At 38.5% G+C, this 19,493-nt stretch overlaps 1 long non-coding RNA gene across 1 annotated transcript in view; it reads right to left on the bottom strand.

Annotated features, from left to right (window-relative positions):
• The window catches only part of LOC123576161, a 39,340-nt gene extending 20,429 nt beyond the window's left edge, over nt 1-18,911 (bottom strand). Inside the window, exons 1-3 of the long non-coding RNA XR_006701197.1 lie at nt 18,786-18,911; nt 11,190-11,293; nt 10,634-10,695 (exon numbers count right to left, since the gene is read on the bottom strand). This is a non-coding gene — a long non-coding RNA (uncharacterized LOC123576161). The remainder of the gene's footprint in view (nt 1-10,633; nt 10,696-11,189; nt 11,294-18,785) is intronic.
• Between the last annotated feature and the right edge of the window lie 582 nt (nt 18,912-19,493).

Genomic DNA, 19,493 nt, shown 5'->3' with positions numbered 1-19,493 from the left:
GCAGGCATGAGTAGTTGGGATGTACAAAAAAACTTGATTAGATGGAAACACTTGTTGTTGTGTTCAGAATCCAAGGCATCCAGCAACTTCCTCCCAATCTGGGCTTCTTCACGCATTGAGGACATAACTCTATGGCTTTTGTAGAACTTGCCTCAGTCTCTCAGGTCTTTAGGAATCTTGATCTTTAGGTAATGTGATTCTTTCCTGGCTATCTAGCACTATCTGCTTTCCCATCTCTTTTTAGAGACATCTAGCTTAATTACTTTTTTTTTTTTAAGTTTTTTATTAAATTTGTTAAACATACAGTGTAATAATAGTTTCAGGTTAGAGTTTGGTGATTCATCACTTAAATACACACCCAATGCTCATCACAAGTGCCCTCCTTAATACCCATCATCCATTTAACCCATCACCTTGTCCGCCTCCCCTCCAACAACCCTGTTTGTTTTCTATAGTTAAGAGTCTTTTCTAGTTTGCCTCTCTCCCCTTTTTTCCCCTATGTTTATCTGTCTTGTTTCTTAAATTCCACATATGAGTGAAATCTTAGGGTATTTGTCTGACTGACTTATTTTGCTTGGCATAATTACTCTCTAACTCCATCCATGTGGTTGCAAATGGCAATATCTCATTATTTTTTATGATTGAGTAATATTGTTTATATACACCACATCTTCTTTATCCATTCATCAGTCGATGGACATTTGTTTGCTTAACTTTATGGTCTAAGAACTTAGTGGTTTTTCTTCAGTTATGCCTATGGATCTCAAGGCAGCCAAAAACTTAAAGGGATAAATAATAAGGAACTTAGACCTTGGGCACAAGACTTGGCTCTTCTTTTTTTTTTTTTTTTTTTTTTTTTTTTTTACTTATTTATTTTTGGGAGAACGCAGGCAGGGGAGGGGCAGAGACAGGGGGACAGAGGATCTAAAGTGGGCTCTGCACTGAAGGCTGATATACACGAGCACAATGTGGGTTAGAACTCATGAACTGTGAGATCATGACCTGAGCCGAAGTCAGATGCTCAACCAACTGAGCCAACCAGATGCCCCTTGTCTGTTCTTCTGAGAGGAAAGTAAAAGAGAAAATTTGTTATTTGTTCTCTCCTATACCAGCAGGACCATTGTAGAAATTAATATCTTCTATCCTGCCACAGAATTACTGTTTTCACATGTGTAGATAATAAAAGATCATCTTTTTTGAGCACCTGCCCTGTGTAGGAATGTGTTTAGTGCTTTATATCTATTAACTTCACGTATATTTACATTATATGTGTTAATTCATTTAATTTTCACAAGAACACTATAAAGTAGATACTGTTGTTAACATTTGATAAGAAAATTGAGGCCAGGAGAAGTTCACCTACTAAGCCAGGTTCTATGCTAGTAAATGGTAGAGGTGGAATTTGAACCTTGGCAGTCTGGTATCAGTGGTATGGCTTTTAGACACCATATTAGATTGTCTTCACAAAGATCTCCAACAAAGCCTGATTGGATTTTAGAAGACCAGGTGGTATTCATTTATTGTTTACTCCATTTGCCGGTGCGACAATCTTCTTCTTCTTCTTTTTTTGGAATGTGAATTTGACTTTCCAAGAATGAATATTTATTGAATGCTTCCTGTGAGCCTAGTACTGACTGCAGTTTTCCCAGCATCTTTTGTTTTGACCCTCTGAGTCCTATCTTGTAGGTGACACTACTTCAGATTTACAGATAAGAAGCTGAGATAAAGACTCATTGTTATCTGTCATCCGGTCCTAAACCCTCAAGTAAAGATCTCTTCTAATTGTATAAAGACAAGATTCTGCTTGCTCAGATTTACAACACCTAGTCTGGTGGCATTTTCCTGCATTCCTCTCATTATTGGCTTTCTTAAGTTTTGCTCCGTTCATCCTAAAGCAAGATTTTGAAAATTATTAAATCTACCAGTGGAAGATAATTGAAATGTGTAAATACCACAATTTACATTTTTAAAATATTACTTTTAGCTTTGATTGCTAAGATATCAAAATGAGAGGGAAGAAAGGAAAATTTTTTTTTGTTTCCCAGAAGTTTCTTTTCAGTATATTTGATTAAAATTTATGTCATGTTGTTCTATTAAAATTCATGTTTTTGTCGTTAAGCTCGTTCCATATTTATACAGTGTAGCAGTGACTGGTGCTGTCTGCACAGTTAAACTTTCCTGGGTTATACTGTCCACAGTCTTTGGGGTAAATATAAGGTGGCATGGAGTACATTAAAGGTAAATTGACCTTATAGAAGGTCCTCAGGCTTAATTTCTCTCCAGGATGTATATTTTTAAGATATGCATTCATACATTTTTCCATTTAATCTTATATAGTTGATAGAAACATTAGAAACAATCTGCCAAAAATATCCACAATACATGCCACAGAAGTTTCAGTAACTCCTGTTTTTCCTTCCTGCCTCTGGATCATCTTTGTGGAAATCTCTTCTACCCAAAACTCTTGAGTGTTTGCTTTTCCCAGATTGATCCATAATACTTTTTAATTCTCTTTTGTCTTCCTGCTTCTCTTATCTATTGACATGAGTTCAATTTCTGTGTATATGAGGATGGTTTCCCAGTTCCTGTCTCTAGTCTACCTCCCCTGTGAACACGAGATCTTGTTTATGTACATTATAGCTGTACTTGGATGCCTTTCAAGTACCTCAAACTGAACATCCTAAAAATGGAACTAATGACCTGCTGTCAGTACTTTCTTACTCAGCATACTGTTGTGCTGACCATCCAACTGGCACTACCTGAGATCCATTCTGAGCATCTCTCTTACCCCACACATCCATGAAACCAACAAATCTCAGGAGTATTCTAATCTCTCCTCAATTTTCTCAGGTCTTAGTTTCTCTCCATTCCACTGGCAAGTCCCTAGTTCAAGCCAGTGTCACCTCTGTCTGGCATTCTGCAGTCGTCCTTGAAATGCTTCCTCCCAAGATCACACTCTTTCCACTTGGTGATTCATTATTCATAAGGCAGACAGAATGATCTTTTCAAAAGGCAAACCTAATGTTGTGACTTTTTTGCTTAGAACTCTACAGTGCCTTTATGTTGCTCCTATGATAAAGCCCCAAATCCTTCCAGTGGCTCAATAAGGCTATATGATATGATCCCTGCCTACACCTTCAGCAATAATCTCATTTTCCTCTTATTCCTATGATTCACCCATGGTGCCCTTTCTTTTTCCTTATTTCCTTTAATGAACACAGCTTTTCCTACTTCAGGGTGTAGATGATACTGTGAAGCAATGCTATATAGGTGACTTTTAAGAAATTAGTGATCATCCTAGTGTATATTTTTTATGAAAAAGCAAATGCCATGCATTTAATTTGTATATTTATTTATGTTATTTACAGGGATGACAAATTGGGTTATGACTAAATTTAATAAAGTGTGACCTTTACTTTTTTCTCTATAATGAGTACATTTATAAGTCCCACTAATGTATATAATTCTGTCAAATTTATTCAAGGCTGCATTACATTATGGAAATTGAATGCTCCTTCTACCTTATCCTGATACCGTTTGATTTGTGATCACTAGTGAGGGTTTTCATTTTCTAGAACTCTTTGTCAGCACAATCTTTCTTCAAACTCTGGTTCAGTGTGACTTCTATATTTTCTTCCTCCCTGGGATTTTCTTCCTTGCTTCATGTGTTATCAGTGCTCTGGATGAACATTGCCTTGCAGTGATTGTAGAGGCTTAAGTGAGGGAGGAGGGTATAGGGAAGGAGCTGGGAGACAAAAACTAGAAATGATTTCCCCCCTCCAAACTAAAATTTGTTTATTCCTTATCCTTCGATTTATTGATTGCCTCCTTCTCATCTGCTACTCATGGCTTTTAGTGAGAGAAGTTGCTTGAAGGAGACAGATATACTCAGGCAGTTGACACATTCTCATAAGTTGAGAGTAGTGAATTAAAGATTCAAAGGAAGAGTGGCTGCCAGTCCCATCAATGGCAAGGTTTAGTCTCTATGACATGTTAATCAACTGGAGACAAGGTGGTGTAGCAGAAGACTAAGGAGTCTGTTGCCTCATCTCTAGTATGGGAACACTGAAACTCACTTCATGGCACTGAGAAAACTGTAAAATGGAATAGAAAATATAAAGTGCTTGACACACACTGTACACTCAATAAATGAGTTCTCTTCCTCTTCCCTCTCAGCTTTATCATCTGGCAGTACCTTTTCAGAAGCTCTTTGCCCAAACCTTGGAGAATGTTGAGTTTTGCTTTAGTGTGGACTTCATTTTCTTTAACAGCTAAATAATACTTGATTGGGATTTGCCTTGCCCCATAGTCTGTTGCACGGACCTTGCTTTAAGACACTCTTTTAAGAAAGACCTGTCTTGGTGGTCTTACGTGTGCATTGTATGTGCTGGGGTTAGTACGGGAGTAAAACTGCACTACACATCACATAGCAAAACTGCCTAAAATCCATACTAGACATCTCTCCCCAGTCACACTTGTCCTGGCAGTGATTCTTTACCAACCTTCTGAACCTTTAGCCTAAGCTTCTTTCAATTTCTGTCTGCCTCTATGTCCTTCTCTATTTTTCCTTTCTCTTTTTCCCTTTATTTGTGTCCTCTCTTGGTCTATAATTCTTTTCCTTCCTTTAGAATCTTTGCTTTCCTCCCACGTGCATATTTTCATTCCTTTTCTTGTATAAATACATTCACAACTTGGCCATTTTCCCAATTCTCCTATTCACTTAATCACCCTTATCTGCACCAAAAAGAAGCTATGTGGTCCTCAGAAGGAAGCTTCTTCAGGTTGGAGAGTCTGAAAAGATTTATTTCTGTTGCAGCTTTCATATTATTAGGCCCATTTAATGGCTGCTTCTCCACTTCAAAACATTGATTTCCAGATTGCTGACGTCCCACTTATAAATGTATTCTTCACCTTTACTCTGGCCCCTGCCCTTTCCTTCTGGTAGGAAGTCTTTGTATCACATGTTATAAGTGATCTACAGTGCAATTTTAAAGATATGTTCCCCACTTTATTTTCAAAACTCTCCTTAACATTCACTTCCTTTGTTAAACATTGCCAGTGAATTTTACCTGACTCTTTCTCATATACTTCTCTACAACAGGGGATTTCAAACATCATTTTATGCAATTGATATCATTCTAATGGTATGTGCAAAAACAAAGGGATATAGTCGGATTCTATTTTTAAAGGCACAAAGAGATTTGCACACATGCATTTATTATGACATTTAGAAACCCTTTGCCTAGTTGATGATTATGTAAGTCTCAGGTTTCATATTGTATGTCTGTTTAAGTTGGTTATACCCAGCTATAATTTTTTAATGCTATAATTCCACTTTACAGACACTGAAGACACAGTTTTGTTCATTCCTTCAGCAACTAGCAGGACACTAAAGACCAACTTACCTCCTTACAATTCAGCTTCCTGTCTACTTAACGTGATTTTTACCAATTCATTGCCTTCACAGCATAACTTTTTACTGGAAGGGAAAACTTCAAGAAAAACCCATCCCTTCTTCAGTGGGAAGTACCAATTGTTGAAGCCCAAAACTCACAAACCCTTGCCCTTAAAATCCTCATCCTGCTGTTTCTTGCAGTTCTAAGTGGTGATGTTACAATTTGTACACAAGGAATCCTAATCATTCCCTTACATTGAAAGACCCAGTGACACCAAACTTCAAATTCTCAGTAAATTCCAACTTTACCTTTTCCTCTCCGAGATATAGCAATCTTTGTCCATTTTGACCACAGTGAGCAAAAAACTCACAATTGTCAGAGCAGTAGAGGTAATTGTTGGTGATATTTGGGGAGCTGCTATTCCACAGCACTTTACATGTGGTTGATGCCCCATAAGTTCAAAGAACAAACAGGCAAACTCAGTATTTGCTAAAAGATAAACCTTTACAAGTTTCGGTAATTACAAAATACTATTGCATTTGGACTCAGGAAGTTGGAAATTGGAGCACAGATGCCATGGTTTAAGCTTGACACAAACCTATTTCCTGTCAGTGTGCAAATAAATGCTAAATAACAGTGACTGTTAAGTGCCAGAGTAGCTCATATTTCACTTTGTGATTGGAGTGCACTTTGATACCTGTTTCATGAAAGCCTTTATAAGTTATAGGCAGAGGTTAACAGTAATCGCATTTTTTTTCCTCCTCTGGTTTTAATAAATGCCTTCAGGGCATTTCATTCTGTTAAATCAAGCAGCAGACAAAAATGTAATGCACTGCTAACCTCTAAAGTGTGTGAAAAACTTAGTTCATAAAATATGTATGAGGAACACAGTGTTGCAATGATAATGATACTTCCTTTCTGGGTTATTCTGCCAAAGGAGTTGATGCATCAGCGTCTTTAGTTCTTGATTTCTTTTGATGGGAGTTGCTCTTACTTCATATTGTATCTAGTTTTTCAATGAATTTTCTATTGGCACACATACACATACACTAGTTTTTTGTTTTGTTTTTGTTTTTGTCTTTTGGTGGTGGGGAGCCGTTGCCATGGCTTTAGGTTGGCTCGGGTTAGGAACTCATATGTAGCATCCTTCTCAAGAAAAGGAATATCTAAAAAAAGGACTTAGTGTATATTGGAACATCACATTTGTGTGTTTGTGAGCAAAAATATGTCATTGTTGTGACATATTCCATCATGGTAAATGTACATTCATATGGGATAGTTTCTTCTATTTCTGTTAAGAGCTACCTATCTCTTAAAAAAAAGTTTATTATTTTAAGAGATAGGGAGAGAGTAGGGGAGGGGCAGAGACAGAGGGAGACAGAATTCCAAGCAGGCTCTGCACATGCTGTCAGCCCAGAGACTTACATGGGGCTCAAAGTCACAAACCGTGAGATCAGGACCTGAGCTGAAACCAAGAGTTCCATGCTTCACCGTCAAGCCATTGAGGGGCCCCAAGAGCCACCAGTGCCTTTTAAGTAAATGAGTACTCTACATGCTCCACAATATATCTTCCCTTTCTTGGTGAAAAAGTATAAAACTATAGCTGCTGCTGCTTCTTCTTTACTACTCAGTCATTATATTATCTCCATAGGAGAGAGATACACTATTTGATGATGTTTAGAATTGTAAATATGCTAATCCCATTTTAAAGTATAAGCTTACTTGATAATGGGTGTCACTAATTTATAGTGTATAAAAAATAAGATAGGAACGTTGATTATCTTGATAAAGTTTTGCTGCACTTATAGCAGGCATATATAATTGCTTTCTAAAAAATAAGTAAGTGACAATTTAAATTTCCTCTGAAACTTCAAAGGAAAAATTAACATCTGGACCCCTCAAAAAAATAGTCCTGGCTGTGTAGTAAAGAATAAAACTTGCCCCAAGAAAGGTTTAGCGTTTGCCCTTAGCAAAGGAACTGATCACTGAGTCCTTAGAATGCTCTGCCTAATGAGAGTACTCTTGTTTACTTGGACTCATGGATCCACTCCAGATAGTGTAACAATATTAGTTATGGTGAGGGCTTTAGGACACATCATACCAGCTCTCTCCAGAGACTACAGGTCTGCCACATGTGCAATCAACCGTGTTCACCTGCTCGAGCCCTACTAAAATCTCTGCACACTTGAGCTCAGGTGAGCTTTCTGGGTTGGCCATTCTCCATGCATATTATCACACATCATTGCTGGGAGAAATTAGCATTTCTCCAACTCCAGTTGAAGAAGTCACCTGGAAGCTGTGTGTGTGTGTGTGTGTGTGTGTGTGTGTGTGTGTGTGTGTGTGTATGTGTGTGACTTTTCTGGGCTCCATTCCAGGGACCTAGAAGAGCTAGCATTTCTTCTCCCCAGTATTTATTGTAACCATATAGTTTTAAAATGGTAGTTTATAATATCAGTTTTGTCCTAAATCAGGATGACCTGTAAATCAGTCCAAATAACTGGAGTTTCTCAACGTTATGGGCTTTTATATGGTAAGTATACAATGGTTTATATAGTACTAAACGTAAATTTCTTGATGTTACTACTATGTGCAAATTTATTTAGTGTTTTGAGATGTCTGATACTCATTTTACTTTAACTGAAAATTTGCAAAACGTTGCATAATAGTTCTCTCTCAGACTTTCAGAGTCAACAGTCACATAAGGCTCTCAACTCCTATAGGTGGTGCTATGCATTTTGTTATGGGAGTTGGCTAATAATATTTTCAGCTTATAAAGAAGAGGTCAAAATATCATTTCAGTTTCTTATATACTTATGCCTATTCCCTCCTCTTGACTAATGATCACAATTATTTTTAAACTGAGGCTTAAAGGAAAGAATATGCTGTTGCCTGGGCTTGAGGTCTCCCATCACAGCCTTGCTGTAACTGATAATTTCTTAAGCTTTCTTGCCATCAGATTCTCCAAAAGCTGGCTTGTTTCTCTGTGGGCACTCCCTGGTCTCATACATACTGTACAACCTGCCTCTGATTTCAAGTCCTTGCTTTTTTCATCATAGTATGTGCCCGTAAAGTTTTGAGATTGACTCATGGTTATCTGCCACTGAGATGGAAAAGAAAGAAGTTTGCACATAAGAGCTGTTGAGTCAGAGGAGTTTGGTGAACAGTGTACTATGGCTGAAATATTTAATGAAAAATTTTTTGAAAGCCATTAGTTATCATTTAAAGGCCACTTCTTGAGAAGTGACTACCCTTGGGAATGCCAATAAAGAGCAAGTAAGACATCAGGAATCTTTGGTAAGTGACAGTGTTCTTACCAGAATTACTGATTTATTGCATTTTAAAACGAAGTATTTGGAGTATTAAAGAGGACCTTTGTTGTTACTGTATTTGTTGTTGTTGCTGTAGGGACCTGGTATTAAGAGTGGGGGATTTTGCCACATTAGTAACTTAAAAGATTTGTTTTAACGTCTGCTACCCCCTCATTGTTTCAAGTGCTATAGAAGGTATATGGTTTAGAGAACTGTTGTGCATGTGTGTGCATAAGCATGTGCACATGTGCGCACGCACATACACAGAATTAGAGTTAGAAAGGTGATAGGTTAAAGATTTGATACAGGAAGAAAAATTGAATAATAATTATATTAGGAGAAATTGAATTATGCTAGGAAGAATTACATCAGGAGAAATTTGTGTGATATACTGATTAGTCATTGCTGGTAAATTATATTAAATGAAAAGTTAGTTAAGATGTTTACTCAGAATGAAAATGGAATGAAATTAGAGTTTAGATTGGGTTATTGTTAATTTAGATCATTGCTAATTGATGGAGAAAGACACTGTATTCTTTTACTGAATTGTCAATAGAATTTTAACAATTTGTCGATCACCCCAGTTTTTGGCTGTGCAAATAATGCACATAGGTACTGGCCTAAAGAAGATCTGGGAATGCTGACATTTGCTTATATATGCAGAACTTAGTTTCAGTTAGCTTTATAAGGGAGGCTAGGTTTGCTGAATAAATTAAATATAATCATGAGACCATTGAAAAGGATTTCCAAGTAGGTGGAGGATTGATACTTTTCAATAGAGGAATAAGAAGATCAAGAATTATGAGTTAAAGTTCTGTGGCTTAGGTCACACTGACAGTTTATTATTTTTATTATAAATGGCCAGCGCTCACAATCGCAGTTATCAGAATAACTTATCACAAAATTACTATAGTCCAGATTGAGTTATTTATTCCATTTTTGTGGGGAGGCAGGAGCAGATAAAAAAGATACAGCTACATGAATAATACAACGTGACGTGGCACGTGGTAATGGAATAAAGGCTCCAGTTAAAATGTTTTTAGCTGGGTGATTTTAAAAAGCTGAATTAAGTTATGAATGGGAATTAATAATTAAGCTTCTAATATATATATATTTTCCTCTGAGCTTGCTATTTACCCTTCTGGCACTAACTACTTGGAGTTAGTGCAGACCTTGCAGGCTGAGGTCACAGTCCTCCACAAAACTCCCCTCACTTCAGACACCAGCTGCAAACTCCAGGGTTCCCAGGCTATAAATTCAGGGTCCTCTGCTATCCCCTCAGGTCCTATCATTGGCTAGAATGACTAAGAACTCAGAGTGCTATAATTATGATTACAGTTTTATTATAAAGGAGACAGATCAGGACTAGTCAGTGAAGAGACATGTAGGGTGAGGTCTCAGAGAGACCCAAATGTGAAACTTGTATGTAAATTTCAAAAGCTTGGATGCTCCCTTCCAGGAACTCAGGATGAACATCAGGCAAATCCTTTCTTATACAACATTCCCTAACGTTTTGTTTTCCTGACCTATTGGTTTTCATAAGAAATGGTGGGTTATTAAAAGGAAACTTCTTTCCTAGGCACACATACGCCACATGTATCTTCTCCTTTTCTCTTTGAAGCTTTCTTCTAAGTATGAACAAAAACAAGTAGAATCCAAAGTAAAAAATCTGGTCTCAGAAAATTGTATCTAAATATCCCCTCCAAAGTTTGGTTGCCTTTGCTACTTTAATTTTTGGTCATTTGAATTTGGTCAAATTCCCGTGGGAATTTGTTTTTGGTGAGAAACCGAGGCTCCTTAACTAGGATGCTGCAAGCAGGATTTAACATTTGCTCTGCTTGGCCTCCTGGGACATTGTGGTGAGGGTAGGTTTGTGTATGGGGGGAGTGGATACAGAAGCAACTCAAACATCTATTGGCTGGTACTGACCTCTTGTTAACCTTATTGGCTGGATGTTGTCAGTTTCAGGAATTTAGAGTAGTGCTTGATTCCTGGGACAAAGAAATAATTAGAGCTTCTTTTATTGTCACAGTTTTCTAAAAAAATTTTAAAAGAAAAATTACATCTATGGCCTATTGCAGGAAACATATTTGACAAAGTGTATTTGATACCAAGTATCATTATTCAAGTTCCAATAGGAACTCTGCACTTACTGCATCAAATCTAAACTCCTAAGTCTGCTATTAAAAGCCTAGATAATAATGACGTTTTGTCATCCTTATTTTCTGATTATATGGTAGGAAAAGATAGGATAAAATAAGCAGAGAGAGAGAGAAAGAGGTTAGGACCTGAGGTCTCTGGGTGGGGGAAAACCATATATTTTGGAACAATATGGGAAGTGTCCACCATAGTAAGCCTCCTTAAGCATAAGGTTCCTCTTAAGAATGTAACAGACACCACACCCTTCCTTTTAGGTCCCCCTCAGGAATTTGACAATAAAAAATACCTAGCTAAACCATAAAACTTATATTATAGGAAAACTTACAGGGGGGACGGTATGACATAGTCTGACTTCTCACACAATGGAGTCAAGCCAATCAGGAATGGACAATCCAGCACGTAGAGTTGTCCAGCCAGTAAGGGTAGAACCTGAAAAGGAACGAAGGGGAAGGGAAGAGGGGGGCGACCAGAACCTTATAAAACAAGGAACCTTGCCTATAGTTTTGCTTATAGACACTTTCAAGTGTTCCCTTTCTGTAAAGAGAGCATTCCTATTATGCATACTTTCTGATCTTAGACTCTAATAAACTTGCCTGCTGCTCATTTTGCATCCACCTCTTAATTCTTCAAAGTGACAAGACAACAAATCCTGAGTATTGTGTTAAAAACGTCCTGCAACAATTACAGTATGTGAGATTATGTTAAACCTAACTGCAGCTTGGCACATACAAAAAATAAACAATGATTATTTATTAATCACCTACAATGAACACGTGTGCCAAATACTGTAAGAAGAGGCGATAAAAAATGTTCACAAGAAGGAGGGTTGGGATATAGTGGAAATAGATAAAATATATGATAGAATACATACACATATACATACATACATACATACATACATATGAAGGAATAAAAGAGGGCGTAAAAAACAAGCCTTGGCTGTGATGAGGGAGCATAAGGCAGGCTGAAGGCAAAGCACAAGTTAGCACACACCCCGCCCCCACAGGTTGGATATGTGTGATATTCCTCAGGCATTCCTGGCTGCCCAAGAACAAAGGAAAGACAATAAGTGGTTAACTGATGGAGATGGCAGTCCTGCCGGACATGAGTCTCCCAAAAGTCTGTAAATATCTTAGTAAATTATAATAGGCAATCTTACCAATAGCCTAATCTCCAGAGACCTGTAGACTCAGTTTCCTGGAGCCCAGACATCACCCTTCCCTCCCCGGTGATGTGGGGAACAAAGGCAAGAAGGAAGTGGTAGGTAAAATTAAATTTCTTTATAACCTGCAGCCCATTGACAAATACTTGAGGTGAATATAGACTACACTATTTCTCCAGGAACTCCATACTGTGGTAATGTTAATGCTGTGCCAGAGGGAAAACAACCTTAGCTAGAGGATAGCAAGGCCCCTGGAATTTTTTGGAATCCTCTTTAGCATACCGAAGTCCTTCTGGAGGCCTCCCTTTTGTCCTTACCCCTCCAACTCCACAGTATAAAACCAGCCTCTCTTCACAACCCCAGTGCAACTCTTCTGCCCGAGGGTCCTATCCCAGTGCTTTAATAAAATCACCTTTCTTGCACCAAAGACATCTCAAGAATTCTTTCTTGGCTATCAGCTCTGGGACCCCACCATTCCAAAACCACATCAGCTGTACATGAAATTAGTGACCTTAGCATTCCAAAACTCTGAAGTTTTGGTGAGTAATATTTACCCAATTCCATCCCAGCAGTATGGTCAATGGCAACAAATCTGTCTTGGCCAGTAGTTCATGGAGCAATCTGGAAGAAGCAAGAATGACCTAGTTGACGGTAGAGAATTTGACAGTATATAGCTTGTCCTGTGTTGGCATTCACATGGGGAGGCCTACACCTAAATGTGTGTGTTTAATTTTAATAGGCATTGGATAATATTCATGTTGGATTTTAATGAGAGTATACGGAAAATGTATATGCTCGAAATAAATGTATTCTGTACTAAAAAGTAATTTTTCTTAATTTTTTTCTTAGTGAATAGAAGTTCAGATTATACTTTTCAAGAAATTACTATTTTCAACAATTCTTTCAAGGAAAGTAGAGGCTATCTGCCTTCCTGTCCTGTGATGACATTATCTCACGTATTGTTCTAATAGCAGCCTTGAATTAAAATATAAACTTTCTTATGAAATATTAAATTGAAAACTTCAACTGAAGGGAAGTGGTTATTCAATTTTATTTCAAAGCATTTAACTTACTGATCTTTAATGGTAAAATGAGTAATTGAGAAATTAAATGAATGGAGGCACATGTGTTCCTTTTGAAATCTGAGAAAAAAGGATGCATTCATTTTATTAATATGGTCTATAATGAAATTGTCAGGGAGCAAGAATCTCTGTCCCCTTCGAGGTCCTTGTAGCTGAACTAAGAACCAAATTGACATGAGACCGATGAACAGGAGAAAGTCGAATTTCATAGCATATGTACAAAGAATTCAGACAGACATAGAAATTCCAAAAACAGGCTAAATGAGGTACATGTGTCATTCTGAAGTGAGGAGAAGGGAGCAGAGGTCTGGGTCTTCAAAGAGAAGGAATGCTACCCTCAGGAGGAATGAACAAGAGTAGATGTTTGGTACACAAATCTTCACTGAGCCATTCGGGAAACAATGGGATGTAGAAGACTGATCAAACAGGTCTTCCGAGTTCCTCCCTGTCTGGTTCATGTCCTAATGTAGTTATCTATGGTGACAGCTCCTTCCTGGAGCATCTTCTCCATCTAAATTCTTTTTAGGCAGTTGAGGGGGAGATACAGAGCTTTTCCTAAATCTACTGGGTTTTGATTATTCTTTAACTCAAAATAACCTTTTACACTGAAGTGGCTTATCATGGGTGGGTGGCCCTTGGCCCCTGTATAATAATAGATCTTTGGAAACTAAATTTTTCCTCTAATCTATTCCCTGACACCCATGGTGTTAAATGGTTAAAAGAGCAGTGGCCATCATGTGAACTGGACATCTATAAATGTGTTGTACCCCTTCAGGTTACTCAAAGCATCCCCTGTGCCCCTCTCCCCCCACACCGTTGTCCTTTATTAAAATGGGAACAAGAAGCACATTGGAATTAAATAAACAGTTGCCTCTTCCCATTTAAGAATCCTCTGTCAAATTAGACTCTTTTTGACCTTTCTTTATTGCTATGTTTTGTTTCTTTATTACACTCTTACTTTGTTGATGGTACTTTTATTTGTTGTGAGGGTGATGAAGAATATAAAATTCTGGTCCCTGTCCACAATGGTTTTCTTCGCATTTCCTTGGAATGTCCTCTAACCGAGTGTATAACTGACGTGCCCTTTAAGATCTTACCCTTTTCATGCTAAAAGATGTTCTCCTTTGGTTTGCATCTGGACCCTATTATTTTGCGTATATCCTTATTTGAGATGATCTCTTTTTGGCATTCTCAGAGAGTGAGGGTAAGAAGGGGTAAAGGGTGGGGCGCCTGGGTGGCGCAGTCGGTTAAGCGTCCGACTTCAGCCAGGTCACGATCTCGCGGTCCGTGAGTTCGAGCCCCGCGTCAGGCTCTGGGCTGATGGCTCAGAGCCTGGAGCCTGTTTCCGATTCTGTGTCTCCCTCTCTCTCTGCCCCTCCCCCGTTCATGCTCTGTATCTCTCTGTCCCAAAAATAGAATAAACGTTGAAAAAAAAAAATAAAAAAAAAAAGCAATAACTTCAAAGAACTTTAAAAAAAAAAAAAAAAGAAGGGGTAAAGGGGGAGAGGAAAAGGAAGGGGGAAAATGTAGAAAAGTTCTATAAAGCTGATGGGGTTTTGGAGTGGTAGGGGTTTGGAGCTGATAGCCAGGAAAGAATTCTTGAAGATACCATTGGTGCAAAAAGATGATTTTATTAAAGCATGGGGACAGGGCCCTTGGGCATAAAGAGCAGCACTGGTGTTGTGAAGAGTGACTGGTTATATACTGTGGAGTTAGGGGAGGTAAAGGCAAAAGGGAGGCCTCCAGATGGACTTTGATATGCTAAAGAAGACTCTTAAGATACTGGAGGCCTTGCTATTGTCAAGCTAAGGTTGTCTTCCTTCTACAAATGGAATACTCTGTATTTATCTCAAGTATTTGTCAATGGGCTGCAGGTTATAAGGAAATTTAATTTTACCTGCCATTTCCTTCTTGCCTCTGTTCCCCACATCACTGTGGAGGGGAGGGTGATGTTGGAGCTCCAGGAAACTGAGTCTATGGGTTTCTGGAGATTAGGGTATTGATAAGATTGACTTTTTCTTGTAATTTACTAAGATATTTGTAAACTGATGGAGACTCAGTTCCTGCAGGTCTGTGATCTCTATCAAGTAACCATTTCTTTCCTTTCCTTTCCTTTGTTCTTGGGCAGCCAGAAATGCCTGAGAAATATCATACATATCCCATCTGAGGGGGTGGGGTGCAGTGTGTGCTAGCTTGTGTTTTGCCCTCAGCTTGCCTTCTCCCTTTGCAAAGCCATGTGAAGAACCCTGAGAAAGGTTTCCTCAAAGTACCAGGAACAGATCTTGCCTCAAAACAGTTTTCTTTTCTCCTCTCCACACCCAGGGTTGTGTAGCCCAAGAAATGGGTGTCAGAAGGCTTATAAAAACTGTAAGGTTCTCCTAATGTAGGGGCTCCTACTGATCTGTACATTAGCACAGCTCAGTGCCACACATGACCAATCACACACCCAAAGACAACGTGAAAACAAAGTTATTGGATATCCGTAAGGAAAAATATACCCCAGGAAACTCATTAAAGAAGAAAAGAGAAGGAGGGAGGAAAAGAGGAAGGAGAGAGAGTGAGAAAGAGGAAACACCTACAGTGGCTTTGGAATCCAAAGTGAGTGCTTTAAATAATTCTACCTTTTAGCTTAAGATATTCCACCCCCTCATTATCGCTTTTGGGACTAGAAGAAAGATCTAGGAGCAATTCAATCCAATTAGAAGGGAAAAGAAAGATTTTCTCAAGCAATTGCTATGCAAATGTGTATGTCATGAAACTGAAAAGGTGACACTAAGTAGCACATTTGGTTGTTGACAACAGAATTCCTCTCTATTTCCTCTGTTCCAAAGCATTTTAAAGGAAACCTTAACTTAATAGAAAGATGTTCTGGGTAGTCCTGCCAAGGTCAGTGCCAGCTTTCATCATCCCCTGTTGAGGTGCAAGCTAGGCTCAGAAAAACCACCTGGGGGCAGCTTCCCCCCTCCCTCTATATTCAGTTGTCATCTTCATGTTTTCAGTAATAGGAATTGCTGGTGTGTGACACTTTTTGAAACTCTTGGTATTGTGGTCTTATAGAACATTTCAATGGGTAATAGTGTCAGACAGCGGTAATTAATCTTGGAGGAGAAACTTGTTTCTGAATTGGAGCAGGACAATTTAGTGCTTACCCATTAAAAGTTGTACTTGGACTTCGACCTTTTACCTGTAGTTTAAAAAATGATCAGGTTAGAAAGGCCTTTTGCGATTGGATTTTGAATGTTATGAGCCATGAACTCTGAGTGATCCTATCTAAGCTTATTTTCTTAGTCCTGTGCTTGGCAACGAGGGTGTTGAGGGTGGGGTTGTAAGACTGGAAGAGTAGAGAGCTCAAAAGGTTGAAGATGAGGAGGGGCACTGAAGATTACTAAATGTAGAGCAAAACCCTCATTTTACAGAGAACATGAAGCCCAGAGAGGTTAGGATGTAGCAGGATTCTTGCACAGAGAGACAGGACACTGAGGCTTTTCTGTGCAGGAAGCAAATTTGTTGTGTTGGCATGGGCGCGGCCATAGCTGAAACAGCTGAGCCCAAGTGCAGTGGGGTATAGCATTGTATACAATTTTTGCTCCTTTGTCTCCCATATATGGTAACATACAATCTGATTGGGTGGTCTCATATTACAAAGTCATGAGGAATGTCTCCCATGCACACATAGACAGGTTGCCTTCCCCTGTCTTGAGGTTTTCACCACATTCCTTAGGGAGTGGCTCTACCGCAAGAAGAATTACCCAAAGTCTTTCCACTAATTATTGGCAGACAGAAATCCAAGTTCTTAGATTTAAAAATTTTTTTTTTCAACGTTTATTTATTTTTGGGACAGAGAGAGACAGAGCATGAACAGGGGAGGGGCAGAGAGAGAGGGAGACACAGAATCAGAAACAGGCTCCAGGCTCTGAGCCATCAGCCCAGAGCCCGACGCGGGGCTCGAACTCACGGACCGCGAGATCATGACCTGGCTGAAGTCGGACGCTTAACCGACTGCGCCACAAGTTCTTAGATTTTAACCCCACCTAGCCCCATGGCAACTTTATCATTTCAGTCCTGATTTCCACCTTTAAAACTAGTCTCTTAGAGGCAAGCGAGAAAATTCTAGGGCATCTGTGGATAAAATGGATAAAGTTGAAGCACATCAGAACAACCATTTTTATGAGCAGTGGCAGCAGAGTGAGCCCAACACGAAACTAAATAGAAAAACAAAAATGGAGTGCTTACTAGGAGCTGGGCACAATCCTAGGGTCGGAGCTCCTAGTCAAGTAGGAGACACAGATATATACATATGGAAAATAGAGAAAAATAGAGTGCTGTGAGATGTATGATATCCTTCAGACTTTACCTATTGAAAAATGGCCACTAGAAGTGGGCACTGAAGGTAGTCAGAAATTAAAAACAACAACACACTTTTTCAATGCATCATCAGTTTCATGGAATTTTTATGTAGTTCTAATCGTTTTCATATTTTCAATATCAGTGTGAAACCAAAGTGTAGTTACTTTAATATCATTTTCCTCTCTTCTTTACATAAAATGTGGTAGGAAATCTCAATGGCAGTGTGGCTGTTATCTGTTTGATGCAGATTACATGCATAAGTGTTTTCCTTGAGCCTTGTTCCGCTTCAACCTTGCATGCACATTTACAAAATATATTTATAGAATATATTGTATAGCTTTCTGGGTTATCAAATAGATACATTTTCTGTTCTGTGAATATGTTCAGAATATGGGAACAAAATTGATTCAGCCACCTCTTCTGCTTCTCTTAGTTATCCTGTGAAATTTTGGTTAGTGCAAAATTTTAGGTGACCAAGACTTCAAATCTTTGGGTTAAATAAATGTAGAAGGAAGGAAACTTTTACAGAATTCTGTAGCTGACAATCCTGTTGCAGTGGAATCAATCCTGGGATTTGAGCCCAAAATTTCTTTACAGCAGAGCCAGGATACATAAGCAGTTCAATTGTGCAGCCAGCAGAAATGGAAAATGCTGGTGGTGGGAGTTTGTTTTTACTAGCGCAGGTGATTTCAGTCCGTGCTTTAAAATAGCATCTAGGGTTTAAACCAGAAAAACAAACAAACAAAAAAAGCAAAACAAACAAACAAAAAAAAAAAAACCAAAACACCCCTATATACAAAAAGTGTACCTTGATAAAATTATCACAGAGCTTACATTTGATTAAATTCAAATCTAGAGTAAACAAGAACGATTTGGCAAAATTAAAAAATAATTGATTATAGCTATATATCTATATTATGCCATTATTGGAGCCTGTTTAATGTTAAGCCTTAATACAGGGTGGCATTTGGAGTTCATTTGAAACTTTAGCATTGGAATTTATTTGAATTTTTTTTTTCATTCTGAAAGGATTAGAAACCTCATTCACAACTATAGTTTTTGCTCTTTGCTACCTGTGCTGAAGGGAAATAAATAGCACCTAAACATCTTTTAAAAAGTTTATGTAAGTATTTTTCTATTATTATACTATATCATTTCAAGTAGGTTTATTTTTTATTGAGAACACAATGCATACATGTATAATTTAAATAATGTCAACTCCAGTTAACATACCTGATGACTTAAACAGAAAGTTTTTTTTTTTTTTTTTTTTTTTTTTTTTTTTTTTGTAGAGCAGTGATTCTCATATTCTGATGTGTCTATGACTCACCTGGGGAATCTTCTCAACATGCTGTTTCAGACTCAGTGGGTCTGGGGTGAGGCCTGAGCTCCTGCATTTCTCTTCTTTTCTCTTCTCTTCTCTTCTCTTCTCTTCTCTTCTCTTCTCTTCTCTTCTCTTCTCTTCTCTTCTCTCTTCTCAAGTTTATTTTGAGAGAGAGAAAGAGAGAGACAGAGAGAGAGAGTGTGTGCATGCATGAGCAAGCAGGAAAAGGGAAGGGGCAGAGAGAGGGAGAGAGAGAGAGAATCCCAAGCAGGTTCTACACAGTCAGCATGGAGTCTGAGTCAGGCCTCAAACTCAAAAACCTCGGAAGTTCAGCCAAAGCTAAGAGTCAGAGTTAACCTGTTGAGCCACCCAGGTGCCCCCTGAGGTTCTGCATTTCTAACAAGCTATTGAGTGATACTGCTGACACCCGAGGGACATACTTGTAATCTTAGATAACAAGAGGTTGGGAGGTTCTGGTTTCTATTTACAGGTTCCATGAGGTCAGGATCAAAGTCTCTGTGATGCTTTTGTCCTTTCCCAATGCTGTAAGATGTTCGCTCCAGCTCCAGCCATCAGTCTGCATTCATGGCAGATGAAGAAAACAAAGGGGAAAGGTGGTGCCATGCAATGTATTTATTGGTGACTTTTTTTGTTTTAGAAGTGAAATACATGCTTCCTCTAGTTTCACAGGGATTCCAGTGTAGCTTATTTGAG

The sequence above is a fragment of the Leopardus geoffroyi genome, chromosome C2 (assembly GCF_018350155.1).
Source record: "Leopardus geoffroyi isolate Oge1 chromosome C2, O.geoffroyi_Oge1_pat1.0, whole genome shotgun sequence".
Lineage (NCBI taxonomy): Eukaryota > Metazoa > Chordata > Mammalia > Carnivora > Felidae > Leopardus > Leopardus geoffroyi.
This window is presented reverse-complemented; position numbering and strand designations above follow the sequence as displayed.